This window comes from Vulpes lagopus, chromosome 1 (genome assembly GCF_018345385.1).
Source record: "Vulpes lagopus strain Blue_001 chromosome 1, ASM1834538v1, whole genome shotgun sequence".
Classification (NCBI taxonomy): Eukaryota; Metazoa; Chordata; class Mammalia; order Carnivora; family Canidae; genus Vulpes; species Vulpes lagopus.
The window spans coordinates 148742892-148758247 of NC_054824.1; the positions used below are offsets into that span (position 1 = coordinate 148742892).

The 15356-nt window shown below is 46.6% G+C and overlaps 1 long non-coding RNA gene across 2 annotated transcripts; it reads right to left on the bottom strand.

Moving 5' to 3' along the window:
• Positions 1-327: 327 nt before the first annotated feature.
• LOC121472125 lies at positions 328-15096 on the bottom strand. 2 transcript variants are annotated; one of them, XR_005982779.1, is made up of 2 exons: positions 14805-15096; positions 328-819 (listed from the first exon to the last, which is right to left on the bottom strand). It is a non-coding gene; the product is annotated as an uncharacterized LOC121472125 (long non-coding RNA). The 2 variants fall into 2 exon arrangements; XR_005982780.1 differs by lacking the exon at positions 14805-15096 and adding an exon at positions 1406-1457.
• Between the last annotated feature and the right edge of the window lie 260 nt (positions 15097-15356).

Genomic DNA, 15356 nt, shown 5'->3' on the forward strand with positions numbered 1-15356 from the left:
CCAGTCTTGCCCCTCTGGAAAACATGGCCACAGTTGCCCGGCAGCCTTGAAGGACATTCTATGGCCCCTATCTCTCAAAAGCATTCACTCCCTCTCAAATAAATAAAATCTTAAAGAAAAAGAAGAAGAAATGGAGATCTATGACCTGTCTGACAAATAATGAAGAATAATTCTCTTACAGAAGGTCAGCCGGCAGACTGCAAGAACATGCAGACACCCAAGCAAACTTAGGAAAACAATGCATGCACAAAACGAGAAACTCAGCAAAGAACTAGAAACCATTAAAAAGACACACACAAGCAGCAATCCTAGAATTGAAGGACGCAGTGACCGCAATGAAGAATTTAATAGAGAGGCTGAGCTGGAGGCTGGGTTAGAAAGGGCCTTCTCTGGGTCACCTCTGTGCTCCTCAGGGTTCTTGGCAAGAGGCGTGGTGTTTGCTGGGCCAGGTCCTCACCTGCGATTGCAGGGCCACGCTCTGCCTTCCCAGCTCCCGCCCTGGGCCTGCTGCCTCCTCTCTCATTCCTGAAGGCAGTGGGGGAGGGGAGCGAGCAGGTGCGCGAGGAGCGCGCCTTCGCTGCAGGTGCGTTGGGATCCACCTTTACTCATCGTGGGTGACAGCCGTCAGGGTTTGTTTCAGCCTCACACCATCAGCTAGAGAAGATGAGTCCAGAGCAGGTCATCTGTTTCTCGAATAATTTCTTGGTCCGTGGATGCCATTTGGATTTTCCACAGGATTCTTCTCTGCATTCCGAGTGGGCGCAGGAAAATCCTTCTGGTCACTCCTCAGCGTTATCTTCCTCCTGGGAGGCTGGGCACCTGCATAAAGAAGATGGCGAAAACAGACAAGGCGCTGGGACCCCAGGAGAGGTTTGCAAAACAGCGCGGCCTGCTCGCTGGGCGGGGCCCGACCCGCGCCTCCTCCCTCCGCGGTGGCTCCCGCGGCGCCCGGGAGCCCAACCTGCCGCAGTTCCTCTTGCAGCCCAGCAGGTGGCGCGCCGAGCACCAACGCCGGAGCCCAGGCCCCCCCACCTCTTGAAAGCACCCCGCCCAGCCCCACTGGCTAGAGTTTTGATTGATTTTTCCATCTCTTGGAGCACTGACTGTTTACACACACTTTCCTTCTTTCTTTCTTTTTAAGATTTTATTTATTTATTCATGAAAGACACAGAGAGAGGCAGAAGGAGAAGCAGGCTCCACGCAGGAAGCCCGATGTGGGGCTCCATCTCACAACCCCGAGATCAAGACCTGAACCGAGATCGAGTGGGATGCCCAATGCGCCCCCAGGGATGAGTAGGCTTTTTTTTTTTTTAATTTATTTATGAGAGAGAGAGAGAGAGAGAGAGAGAGAGAGACGCAGAGATACAGGCAGAGGGAGAAGCATGCTCCATGCAGGGAACCTGACATGGGACTCGATCCCGGGACTCCAGGATCACACCCTGGGCCAAAGGCAGGCGCTAAACCGCTGAGCCACCCAGCTTATATGAGTAGGTTTTATGAGCACTGGGAATAGAGGGTGCTTGTGGGCTTCTCCAAGGCATAGGGTGCAAGTGAAGTGAGGACAGTGGCCTGGAATGAGCTGCCCTGGGCCTCAGTGTCAAATCCTCAGGAGGCCCAGTCGGCGCCTCACAGCCCTGAGTAAGGGCAGCAGCAACCAGAGCCTTGGGAGGCGTTGCTCACTGTGCCCTTCTCTGTGCCCTTCTCTGGCATCACTGGAAGTGCTGGACAGGCTGTCAGGTGTGAAGGGAGCACCTGGGACCAGGCACCCAGACCCACAGTCAAATCCCAGCTCAGCCAACTACTTATTTAATTATTTAATTTATTTATTCATGATAGAGAGAGAGAGAGAGAGGCAGAGACACAGGCAGAGGGAGAAGCAGGCTCCATGCAGGGAGTCCCGACTGGGCTGCAGGTGGTGCCAAACTGCTGAGCCACCTGGGCTTCCCTAAGGTGATGTTTTTAATCCAGGGCCCAGGGCAGGCTGGGTGCTCACAGAGCTGCACTTCTGCCAGAAAGACAGTTTAGCCATATATTGCTCACAGATGTTATGTTTGCTGGCCTTGTCTCCACAACAAAATTTTGAGCTTCATAAGGTCATGGAGCAGGTTGCCTAGCACCGGGCACACAGTAAGCAAAGAATAAACAGATCTCTGTGCCAAGTGCCAATGCCAGGATACTCAGATGTTGGCCCTTCCAACATCAGTCAATGTTCCAGAAGCCAGTATATTCAGGCTTATAAGTTCTGGAACTTTTCCTTTTAAGGACTTAAACTTTCTCTATGATGATGTCACATGAGATGCTCCCAGAGAATTCTACTACTACTCCTACTACTAACTAACCTTTATTGAATGTCTACTGTCACCCTACCGGACAGTATGCTTTGTATGCATCAGCTTATATGATTAATATTAATATTATCAATAATTGATAAGTATACTATTATAATATTATATTACTATTATATTATTAATAACAACCTTATGGGGTGATTTATCATTATTCCCACTTACAGATAAGAGACCGGTGGCAGAGGACGGGTAAGGAACGAATGAGGCCTATGCACTAGCTAGGGTGTAAGTCCAGGTCTTTTTGATGATGGAGCTCTTGCCCATGGCTACCCTGCCATACAGCCTCCCAGCCTGTGAGCACCTCACACAGCATACAGCACAAGTAAAAGGTGGCTCTCTTCCCTCCATCAAGAGGTGTATCTATCAAATTTAGGTTGAAACCATTCCAGCAGTGAATAGGCTGGGTATAAACCCGTCTCTCAGCCCTCAAGGTGATCCAATCCCAGTCACAAGCTGTAATGTGCTGCAGAGAAGTTCAGATACTTGGAGCTCTTCCAGCTGAGGCTGGAAGGGGGACAAGATGTGAGAATCCAAGCACCTGGTGCCTCATGCAATGACATCATCAGCAGGTACAACCGTCCCGGGAGGTTGGCCTCCCAGGGGAGCACTGGGAAGGCAAACAGAAGGTAGGAGGGCTCCATGAGGATCGGAGAGCTGAGCTGGGTGTTCCTGAGAGATAGAAGCTCTGTGTCCTCTGTCCCAACCATGAGACCAACAGCCTCTGACCCAGATGCTGGCCATTGGAATCGCTTCTTTGGGAAAAAAATAAGGTGAGCTTGCCACAGAGCTTATTTACTACACAGATTCACGGAGCTATTTTGAGCAACTGTGCTCAAGAATCCTTCTAGTGCAACTTGTGTAACTGGAACTAGGTCACAGAGTAATCTCGCCAGAGTCGGAGGATGTGCATCTGGAAGGAGAACACAACCCCAGGATGGTGAGAGGAGGCCTCTTGTTAACCCATTCACATTCCTGGACAAAACTGAAGACATAAGACAGATGGGAATAAAGGGGACTGAACATTTTCTGGTAAAATTGGTGATAATCTGGGATGCCTGGGTGGCTCAGTGGTTGAGTGTCTGCCTTTGGCTCAGGTCATGATCCTGGGGTTGGGGGATCAAGTCCCACATTGGGCTCCCCACAGGGAGTCTGCTTCTCCCTCTGCCTGTGTCTCTGCCTCTCTCTGTGTCTCGCATGAGTAAATAAATAAAATCTTAAAAAATAATAAAATTGGTGATGATCTGACCACAAAATAAAGGTAAAAGCACCAAGACCTCTGGGTTTTGTTTTGGTATTATCATAGCTGCCTAGGGTTGTCATGGGAAACCAGCAAGGGTGTCAAATCCTAGCACTCATGGCTTTGCGAAGAGGATTTGAAGGTACTCTGATGGGAGCTTTTATTTTTTTTTTTAATTTTTTTTTAAATTTTATTTATTTTATGATAGGCACACAGTGAGAGAGAGAGAAGCAGAGACATAGGCAGAGGGAGAAGCAGGCTCCATGCACCGGGAGCCCGACGTGGGATTCGATCCCGAGTCTCCAGGATCGCGCCCCGGGCCAAAGGCAGGCGCCAAACCGCTGCGCCACCCAGGGATTGATGGGAGCTTTTAAAAAATAGAAAATGTCTTGAACCTGGATGAGCTGACCTCCAAGTTTTCTCTCTGCTTAGCCTGAAATGTTGTTTCTGTTTATCTTTTCTGGTTACACAGACTCTAATAATGCAGCAGGAACTGGTTCCGGGGAAGTCTATAAAATGTTCCATGAAGGTTTCTTCTCAATTGTCAGAGGCTGAAACCTAAGTTGACCGAGGCTAGGTCAGACAATGGGGAGAGGCAAGGTTCGTTAGCTTGCACAAGGAGGGAGGACTAAAGCTGTCTTCAAAATTATTCAGAGACCCCAAGATGGCATTAGGAGTAACTCTCTGTTTTGCCACCTGTCACCGTGGTGTCCATCTGTGGGTAGACCTCATTTTAGGCTCCTCCGGGGCAAGGATGTGTTTGCTAGCAGTTCTGAAGTCATTTTTTCACATTCTGCCAATTTCAGTTCAAGGGATAGATTCTTGGCTTCAGGATGGAGGAAACCTCCTGGTTGGGTTTGAATGGATCGGGCTGGGATCACCTGCTCCTGGGCCAGTTGCTGTGAGGCATGTGTGAGGCAGGACCATACACCCTGCATCCCCGAGATGAGGAAGAGGAGAAGCCCCCCCCAAACTTCCCCAAACTGTGTAAGTAGAGAAGGGAAGAGCTACTCCCTGCCCAAGGCCCATCAACTTTTTTGTCAAAATGGCTCTCAGGTAGCTGAGTGCTGTAATGGATCTAAAAAACTAATTCTGTGTAGGAACAGCTCTGTCAGTCCAATCAGGGAGAAATCACAGTACTGTAGGGCACTGGAGTGGCTCAGTCAGTTGGATGGTCAACTCCTGATTTTGGCTCAGCTCATGATCTCAGGGTCCTGAGACGGAGCCCCACATCAGGCTCTCTGCTCAGCACCGAGTCAGCTTGAGATGCTCTCCCTCTGCCCTTCCCCCTGCTCCCTTGCTCTCACTCACTTTCTCTCTTTCTGAAATGAATTAATTAAAAAAGAAAAGAAAAGAAAGAAATCACAGTCCTGTAAACAGGGAAGATTTAATATAAAGTTTCTAACTACAACAAGGGTTGGCAGATATAAGAACCAGCCACTACTACCCACAGAGCTGAGATCTCCCATCCCAGACTGAGATCCACACTCACTGAATAGTAGGGATGCTATGATGTTTTTTTTTTTTTTGCATATAAAAATATTTATTAAAGCAATATTTACAACAGCAGAAGATTGGAAATAGCTTAAATTTCATCAATTGCAAACAACAGGACACAGAAAAAGTAATGCCGTAGGGTTCCAGGGAAAGATCCTTGTGTTGAGGGTCTTGAGAGGACTTTGCACTTTACTCTGAAGGGAAGACACTGAAAAACTTTGTTTCTGGAAGAAAACCCTGAGGGCAGTGCAGAACATCCACAGATCTGAGTGAACTTCTCAGGCTGCATCCAAGTTAGATCCAGGTCTGACCTCTGGAGGAAGAAGCAGCAGGAATGCTTTGCAAAAGAGATCCCTGATTTCCAGCCATAATTGTACAAAAAGCCCCGGAGTCTCCCTAGTGGAGACTCCCAGTCTCCCAGCCATGCAGTGGAAGTTTGTGGAAATGTGCCCTCTGGAGTGTGGAGAAAAGCTGTTTACAGGGAATCATCTTGAGCCCCCCAGGCTCTCTGCCGGAAAGTTGCAAGATGTAGGGGATACCCAGTAGGGTGCAGGGCAGATGCTGCCTGTTGCCTGCTGCTGGGTGTAGTCCACGGCAGAAGCTGGGTGCTGGAGGTGCTCTGAGTGTCCTAGAAGCCTGGCACTAGAGGACCCCCACACGCTCAGGAACCTGCAGAGTGTGCACCCAGGAACCAGGAGGCAAATAAACCGCTTTTCTTCCTGCACTGTCACCCTCTGTTGATAAAGTTCAGTGCCAGCTCCACTGAAAAAATATTTAAAGGCCCAGATCCATTTTCACACTGTAATCCAAAAGGGTGAATAATTCGGAGCTGAATCACTAAATCAGTAAACCATGCAATACCCACGATAATGATGCTCCATTGCAGAAATGCTTATTTTGATTTATTTTGATTTCAGTTTCGATTTAGAAGCCATAAAGCAACCAGAAGGTATTTTAGCTCCCTTTATGTGCTATGTTTAGATTAGAAACAAATGGGAATAAGGTGCTAAGGTGAGTTCTGAGCAGTGGTGTGATATGATGAGTATAGTTCTACAACATGAAGACCATTTTTGATACTTCTGTTCACTGTGCAGGAAAGTATGCTTCTTCCCCAGTAATTAATTTTTTTAAATGAAATTTAAAATTATTTCATTGCACCATTTTACATATACTGGCAAAAATAAATAAGATGGTGTGATCCGGTGCTGGCCAGGTGTTGATACAGACACACGCAAACATTGCTGGTCCCCTTCAGTTTACTGAGGAGTTTCTGATTTCTGGAGGAATATATTAAAGAGCCTTAAAATCCCATCCCTTTATTAAATAATCTAACACCTCTGGATATAAAAATATTCCTAAGGAGATGATTCAAAACAAAGATTTATCTGTACAATAATGTTTATGGTGATATCAATTATTAGAATTAATAAGTATATAATATACTATATATTTAAATTATCCCAATTATAATTGCTATAATATTATATATAATAAATTACTATGCTTAACAATCATAATACTTTAAGAAGTAAAAAGGCCAAGCATCCAGTGAATAGAAAATGGTCCAGTAAGTGAAGTTGTATGGACTCTCTCCAACTCAAAATAAATGTGACAACTATATGGAAATACAGAAACATGAGGATAAAATTAGGCAAAATTAAGCAGATAGAGCAGGATGATGTTTACATATTACAATTATAACTATGGGGGAAATTTGATACCTAAGACTAGATGAATATAATAAATAAAAAATCACTGAATTGTATCCTTTATTTTTAAAGAGGAGGTAAAGGGGCAGAAGGGGAGAGAGAAAAAAAATCTTTTTTTTTTTTTTTTTTAAGAATTTATTTGACACACAGAGAGAGCTCACAAGCAGGGGGAGCAGCAGAGAGTGGGAGAACCAGGTTCCTCACTGAGCAGGGAGCCCAATGTGGGACTCGATCCCAGGGCTCCAAGATCATGACCCAAGCCAAAGGCAGATGCCTAACCAACTGAGCCACCCAGGCGCCCCTCCTTGAAGCACTTCTGATCATCTCACATATCCACTTAGACTTCTCAACAGTTCCTCACTGACTACTGATCCCAACCTCAACTTCTCCAGGCTAGAAGGATTCATTGGATTTTCAGCACCAATGTTCCCTCCTAGCCTTCACGCTCACTGCACTGCCTATTACATGAACATGCCTTCCTTTTCCTCATCTACATATCTTCATTTATGCCATTCTTTTCATTTGGATTTGTTATCCTTCAGGGACCACATCAAATCCTACCCTCCACAAAAGTATTCGTCATTCTTAAAAAAAAAATTGGAAGTGATCCTTTCTCCTTCTGAATCTTATGTCACTTCCATGTAACATCCTTTAACATCCTCATGGAGGTCTGTCTGGCCCTGGGGTTGTGGTGGGTGGGTGTCCTGAGATGGATGAGGGGAAATCATGATGACTCAGTCACCACATCCTTACGGTACTTACCACATAATGCCTTAATGATGGCTAACATTTATCACCCAATTACACGAGAAAGCATGTTGTGTGCATTACCTCACTTAATTTTCACAGTGCATAAGGCAAATGGTAGCTCTAAGATTTCAATATAGGAGAGCCTTCAGGGCTGCCACCTTTTTTTTTTTTTTTAAGATTTATTTATTTATTCCAGAGAGAGAGAGAGAGAGAGAGAGAGTGAGAGAGAGAGAGCAAGGGGAGGGGCAGAGGGAGAGAAGAGAAAGAGAGAGGATCTCCAGCAGATTCCCCACTGAGTGTGGAACCCAACTCGGGACTCGATCCCAGGATCCTGAGATTATGACCTGAGCTGAAATCAAGAGTCAGTCCCCAGCTAACTGAGCCACCCAACCCCATGACTGCCATCTTATTCAAGAGGGAGATGCAAGTGTCAAATAAAGGTACTAGTTTTAATTAGATTTCACACTTATTCAAGGTGGCTTTGGAGGACGCTGATGACAGTTATGGAGGATGGACAAAGGCTTCCCCGAGCCACCACTAGGGACACCAACAGATAAGGTGTTACTATTGTCTGTATTGTACCCATGAGGAGACTGAGGCCTAGAAAGGGTGAGTGACTTGCCCAAGGTCACATAGCTGACACAGGATAGACCTTGGTTTTGAGCCCAATCCCTGTGTTGACAAAGCCCATGCTTTATGGCATCATCATTACTGCAGCACAGCTTATGGGACTTGGTTTTTTACAAAGTTGTTCTTCCCAAATCCTTTAGCACATGCTTTCATGTAATTGGAACCTTATTCATATTGCTTGAATGGATGAATAAATGACTATCGAGTGAATACAAGAGATAAAGCCATTGGGACGTCTGGGTGGCTGAATTGGTTAAGTGTCCAACTTTTGATTTCAGCTCAGATCATGACCTCGGGGTCTTGAGATTGAGCCCCAAGCCTGAAGTTGGGCTCTGCGCTGGGCATGGAATCTGCTTAAAATGCTTTCTCTCTCCCCCTCAAACTCTCCTACTTGCTCTCTCTAAAAAAAAAATAGAGATAAAGCCATCATAGTACATTTTCTCTTTCTTTGTTTTAAAAAATATTTTATTTATTTATTCATGAGAGACACACACACACACACACACACACACACACACAGAGGCAAAGACACAGGCAGAGGGAGAAGCAGGCTCCATGCAGAGAGCCCAATGCGGGACTCAGTCCGGGGTCTCCAGGATCATGCTCTGGGCCGAAGATGCTGCTAAACCACTGAGCCCCATGGGCTGCCCCACTTTTTCTCCTTCTATACTCAGTACTATCCCCAGAAAAATTCAGTTATCCTATTATCTCTAGAAAGTCCCCTTGTTCCTTAGGTATGGAGTCCATGTTTGTGTGTGAACCTACATTGGTATAAATGTGTGTGTACTCTGGCTTCTCTGGCCAATATTCATATTATCTGGATTAAGTAGGGTGGATATAATGATATTCATAGCAACTAGATTTAGGAAAGTAGCTCTGTTTTTAAAAGGCTACCAACTACTCATTTAGCAGTTCAAATTCTGTTACAGTATGGATTACTCCTTAAAACATGACTTTGGCCAACCCTGTGTTATGTAGTTAAATACTGACTTTGGTCTTTTATAATAAGATAGGGCTGAATGTGTGCTAACAGGTATTAAATATCTGGGATACAATAAGACCTTGGAATATTGTTATGGCTGCACTGTGTCCCCTCCAAAATCATATGTTGAAGCCCCTAGTACCTCAGAATATGACTGTATTTGGAAATAGGGCCTTTAGTAATTAAGGAAAAGGGAGTTCATGTGGCTGGGCCCTAACCTATTATGATTGGTGTCCTCAGAAGAAGAGATTAATACAGAGATACAGGAGGAGGAGGATCCGAAGACAGGGAGAGCACAGCCAAGGAAAGAGGCCTCAAAAGAAACCAAACCTGCTGACACCTTGATCATGAACTTCTAGCTTCCAGAGAAAATGAATTTCTGTTGTATTTTCTACCCTATCTGCTGTATTTTGTGATGGCAGCTTTAGTGACCTATTATGGATATTAAGGTCTTGATGTAAGAAGGGACTCTGGAAGACATCCAGTCTATCCACCCTATTCCTTTTTTTTTTTTTAAGATTTATTTTAGAGAGAATGTGCATGTATGTGCACACATGCACACAAGGAGGGGGAGGAGCAGAGGGGAAAGGAGAGGGAGAAGCAGACCCCATGCTGGTCATGGAGCCAGTACAAGGCTCAATCCCAGGACTCTGAGAGCATGACCTGAGCCAAAACCAGGTTGGTTGATGCTTAACCGACTGCGGCATCCAGGTGCCCCATCCAACCAGAGTATTTTTTATTTCCAGTCCTTCACCTAGCCATCGTCTTTCCAATAGCATTTTTCTCTGAGCATCTATCTCCTCTCTGAAGATGTGGGATGTCTCTTTCATTTCAGGCAGCTTTTACTGGTAGAAAGCTTTGTAGATTGTACCAAATCTTTGTCCAAATTCTGAAGGCAGCTCTGTAAATGTAAATCGAACTAGCATGGAGCAGAGAACTGGCATGATGTCTTTGCAGGCTGGGTTCCCCAGGAAGTGCTGGCTAGCTGGCAGGACGTTTAGAAAGGAGTGAACTTAAGATCAACAGCTGTGGGAGAGAGGGCATCAAAGTAGGAGTGGGCAGGAGAAATGGAGCTCTAGGACAGACTCAAGGATGGCCCTGGCCAACCTACAGGGCTCTCTGGAGCTAGGTACTTTCCTGAGCTGTCCTGCTCTGGGCTGAGATGGATTTGATCCACCACTGAATATGGGCAGACCAAGTGCTCAGTCAAGGCCCATCTCCTCTTTGGAACTTTTTATTGAGGGGGCACCTGGTGGCTCAGTGTTTGAGGGTCTGTGTTCAGCTCAGGTCATGATCCCGGGGTTCTGGGATCAAGTCCACATCCCGCTCCCCACAGGGAGCCTGCTTTTCCCTCTGCCTATGTCTCTGCCTCTCTCTGTGTCTCTCATGAATAAATAAAATCTTTAAAAAAAAAAAAAGAATCTATTTTGTGAGCTTGCCGCAGAACTTATTTACGAAACAGACTCATAGAGCTATCTTGAGGGACCATCCTTAAGGGTCATCACAGAGAAAGAAAGAAAGAAAGGAAAGAAAGGAAAGAAAGAAAGAAAGAAAGAAAGAGAAAGAGAGAAAGAAAGAAAGAAAGAGAAGAAAAGAAAGGGAAGAAAGGGAAGAAAGGAAGAAAGGAAGGAAGGAGAAGGAAGGAAGGAAGGAAGGAAGGAACGAAGGAAGGAAGGAAGGGAGTCATCACAGCCCAACTAGAGCTGGAGCTGCCCCGGAGTCATGTCTCTTTAGCACACCATCAGTAGAGGCAAACCAGGTCTGTCCTTAAAGGGGACCCCAGGAGGACATCACTGTGTTCAGCATACAATCCTGGTTTTATACAGTGTTTATTAATGCAGCCTGAATCATGTCATTAGCATGTAGAGTCACATTATCACTATTGGCTTTGGTGCTGGTCCATTAGACCACTAATTCTTTTTCACACGAGCAAACCCCTTCCTGCACAGAAGTCCTGGAAGCCAAAGCAGCTGTATGACTTATTTTTTTAGAATAAACATTAATTTTTTTTCTGTATGTTTATGACCTGTATGTGATTCTCTCCTTGTCCTCATCAAGCTCCCTCAAAATTAAGTTTCATTTGCACCAAAACATTAATTGGCAATGACTTGGGGCCTTTGAATGGGGGCTGGCACAAAATGGATTTTTTTCATTAGATATTTTTATTCCAAGGGGAAGGAAATAAACTGCAGTCACTGAACGGGATCAGAAACAGCTTTCCTGGGATCCCTGGGTGGCGCAGCGGTTTGGCGCCTGCCTTTGGCCCAGGGCGTGATCCTGGAGTCCCAGGATCGAATCCCACATCGGGCTCCCGGTGCATGGAGCCTGCTTCTCCCTCTGCCTGTGTCTCTGCCTCTCTCTCTCTCTCTCTGTGACTATCATAAATAAATAATAAAAAAAATATTAAAAAAAAAAAAAAAAAAAGAAACAGCTTTCCTCACCTGCAGCGTCAGGAGCCCCGGGGCCACGTCACTAAAGCGGCAGGCTTCCCGTGTATTCTCGTGATCTTTTAGACCTTTGCTGGCCAACGAAGGGGTCAGCGGCGGGAGGACCGGCGGGAGGAAAGCCGGTCAACCAGGGAGCCGCGGGGCCCTGAGGGCAGCGTCCCTGCAGGGGTAGGACTGCAGCCAAACCACCAAACTCTCTGAATTTAAACCCTAAACCAAGCCGTGCTTGGTTCTGATTGGTGGGAGGGTGTGGTGGCGCAAGCTCTGATTGGTGGACATGGAGCTCCTGGTCTTGATTGGTGGAGATGGGACTGGCCCTTATTGATGGAGATGGGAGCACCTGGAGATGGGAGCACCTGGCCTGATTGGTGGAGATGGGAGCACCTAGCCTGATTGATGGAGATGGGAGCATCTGGCCTGATTGGTGGAGATGGGAGCACCTGGCCTGATTGATGGAGATGGGAGCATCTGGCCTGATTGGTGGAGATGGGAGCGCCTGGCCTGATTGGTGGAGATGGGAGCACCTGGCCTGATTGATGGAGATGGGAGCACCTGGCCTGATTGGTGGAGATGGGAGCACCTGGCCTGATTGGTGGAGATGGGAGCACCTGGCCTGATTGATGGAGATGGGAGCATCTGGCCTGATTGGTGGAGATGGGAGCGCCTGGCCTGATTGGTGGAGATGGGAGCATCTGGCCTGATTGGTGGAGATGGGAGCGCCTGGCCTGATTGGTGGAGATGGGAGCCTGGCTCTGATTGGCAGGGACCCCTCCTCGGCACCCTGGCTCTTCTGCGCCTCTGGGTGAGAGTTCTCACTGCCTGTTCTCAGTGTGTCCCAAGCGTATCCCCGGCTCCCCATCCCTCCAGCATGGGGTCTCCTTGGAGGTTGCGTGGGTGCCAGGCCCTCCCTACCTCAGAGGGCACCTGCCTCGGTGTCAGCCCGCCCAGGGCTCCCTAGTGTAAGGAAGGCTGGCTCTAAGACACCTGCAGCAGTTCAACGACTCGGGCAGGGCTCGCCCCCAGGGATTGGCCTCAGTCCCCCAAGATGGCTCAGTGACCCCAGGAAAGACGGCAAGCATTAAAATGGCACATCAGTAGTTCTGTTGACAACTCATTAGAACATATGAGAAATGATGTACCTCACTCCTCATCACCGTCTCCAGATTTTGGAAACGTTGCCCAGGAAGGCAAAAAACCCACCCTCCAGTGCCTGGGTTCCCATTGGCTTAACTGAGTTTTGGGAAATGCAGCAGGAGTGGAGGAAGGCAGGCTTTGTGCCGGCCCTTCCAGCCCCAGCTCCCAGCATTCCTCTAGCCAGCCATGTACTTTCCAGGGGTCCTCGGCTCATCCCAGAGCACCCACCACACATTCCTCCCTGTAGTTGTGTGAGGCAAGAGCTCAAGGATCAGAAAGCCATCCAGAAATTGAAAACTGGGTTTTCTCTCTTGTGAAGATCCTAGAAGGCGTCTGACTTGTCCCAGTTTGTCCGTTTTGGAATAAGAAATTTTTTTCTTTTCATTTTTACCATTCTGTCCCACAGAAGAACTTAAAAAATCGTGCTTCTGAGAGTAATGTAGGGAAAAAGCAGTTCCATTACCAATGAGACCTGGAATAGTGCAGGAGAGGAGGACAAGGAAGCGTTCCTGTCCCATAAGATAAGCCATCCTAGGACAAGGCGATTGCTGACTGCATTCCACTCTTGTAACTAAGACACCACCCAGCAAGCACATGAGGTCACAGAAAGGTTGCTTGGAAAGTTCTGCAGGAGAATTGTCTCTGAGCCTCCGGAGAAGGGAATTGTAGGTGCTGGGCCAAGGGCTCTTGGCCATGAGAGCACTGCCCCTAGGAAGGCTTGCAGACAGGTATCTCCCATCTCCCCAACCCTGCCCTCTCTCAGACCCGCCTTTTATGACATTTGTACTTCTACCATTTCAGTGTTTTCCATTAGCATTCACTGTTACTTAAATTATTGATCCTTTAAGTGTTTGTACCTTGCTAGACTGAGTAGTAAGTGGCTAAATGGTTGTGGGGGGTGGGGAGGAATTTACACACACAGAGACACTCATCAATAGGCATGATTTCTAAAATTCTGTGTCCTTTATTGCTTTTCCCTGTCTTCTTGCTTGCTTTTTCCTCTGCCAAATCCAGGATGCTTTGCAGACATGTAGGCAAACATGGCATTTCCTGCATCCTATATTAAAATCTGCAGTAGCCTTGGAGCTAGGGAGGGTACTTCCCAGGACACATAGAGGCTCTCTCTGCATGAGGAGCCTGGCATCTGTGCACACAGGCTGTAGCCTGGCATCTGTGCACACAGGCTGTGTCTCTGCAGGGACTGGCCCAGCCTGCTCCCTGACCCTTGTCTTCCTGCCCTTTTGCCAATTTGTCATTCTGCACAGAAGGGAAGAGACCAGATGGATTTTGGCCAGAGCTAGCACTAATGCACTTCTATTTATGAGTAATCATTTAAACAGAAAATGGGGTTTGTTGTCCTGAAGAGAAGGTCAGACAGAGAAAGCTAAACCCCTTATCATGGAGAAGCTGGGCTCACCGAGGGAAAACAAAAAGGCAGAGGGGCAAACAGTCATTGGCACTAAGCACAGGAATGGAAAGCTAAGCCTAGGAATATACCAAAGTAAAAAACCATCTTTTTTCTTGAGAGGAATAAATGAATAATTTAGTTTCTGCTAGGTACAGCCAGCAATCTTATATCTGAAACAACCCTGCACAAGATTAGGATGGCCTAAGAGCTACTCATCGGCCACATCTCATATTTGTGTTATTAGCTGGTGCTAACTGAAAAGCATGAGTAAAACAACTCTGTAAGTTTGGGTCATTGAGTTGTGCTGGGTACTTAAGGACAAGGAGCACACAAAACCACACTTGGAGGATTTGTCACTTCAGAGGCAAGATGCTAAATTAATTTTTTGCATTGTATTCTAAGCTCTGCTCCAATTCTCACTTTTGTGAAAGATTAAAAACAGTTAAAATTCTACAGATACAGGGTTTTGAGAACCACAAATGCCAACAAGTTCTGGCCAGTTGCTGCCCCCCCCCTTTTTTTTTTTGAAACTAAATACATTTTAATAGAAAACAAAATACAAAATAACTCTCTTCAGAAAACAGAAATATTTAATCCTTTTTCCACGAATTCGAACTTGCTTTATCCTCAAAGCACAGTTTTAGATGTGTGTATGTACTTACGTTTTGTTTCACAAAGTGTTCATTAAACCGCTATTGCAATGCAGGAGGTGGGAGCAAATGATCGCAGGAGAAAAACACATTGAGAAAGCCACACCTCGGAATAAATGGGCATTTGGAAAATTTAACGTCTTCTAATTCTATTTTTTTGACTTATCACTTTAAATGTGCAGACACATTGGTCTCACAGCCGTGCTGATGCCATGTTTTCTGTCTGCAGACCCAAGACATTGCAGATCTTTAAGGAATCCAGACGGGGCAGCTAAGAGCTGCTCCTCAGAGCTCCTCAGGTCTAATCTCCTCCCCTCTGCTGCTCTTGCCCCGATGAGCCTCTCCCTCTGGTCCTCAGCGTTGGTATCACACTGTGGTGCTGATAGGATTGCCAGTTTTAGCAAGAAACAAGGCTGCATGTTGGGTCTGCCAGGGAAGCGCTCTGCCTTCCTACTGGGCTGCCCCAGAGTCCCTCATGCAACCACAGGATGACTACACACCAGCTATCCCAGTGCCTAGGCCTTGCAGAAATGGAGTCACCGCCATTACTCTCTTTTCCATACA